The sequence below is a fragment of the Priapulus caudatus genome, unplaced genomic scaffold, assembly GCF_000485595.1.
Source record: "Priapulus caudatus unplaced genomic scaffold, Priapulus_caudatus-5.0.1 Scaffold463, whole genome shotgun sequence".
NCBI classification, from domain to species: Eukaryota; Metazoa; Priapulida; class Priapulimorpha; order Priapulimorphida; family Priapulidae; genus Priapulus; species Priapulus caudatus.
The window spans coordinates 86,569-86,989 of NW_014577524.1; positions in this window are offsets into that span (position 1 = coordinate 86,569).

The window sequence follows — 421 nt, forward strand, 5'->3', positions numbered from 1 at the left end:
GTGTGTGTGTGTGTGTGTGTGTGTGTGTGTGTGTGTGTGTGTGTGTGTGTGTGTGTGTGTGTGTGTGTGTGTGTGTGTGTGTGTGTGTGTGTGTGTGTGTGTGTGTGTGTGTGTGTGTGTGTGTGTGTGTGTGTGTGTGTGTGTGTGTGTGTGTGTGTGTGTGTGTGTGTGTGTGTGTGTGTGTGCCGCGGTGCGAATAGCAAGCAAACGTGTCCTTGTTCGCACCGCCGCGGTGCGAATAGCAGCAAATGTGTCCTTATTCGCACCGCGATGCGAATATCATTTGCGGATCTGATCACCGCACACTGGCGCGACCTTTTGTCACATTCCCGAGTCAAAAATAGCAGACAGCGAGGTGCCGGTTGTCGTTCCTCCGGAAAAAAGTAAATATCTCGTAGATAGTAATATCTCGTGTGCATAG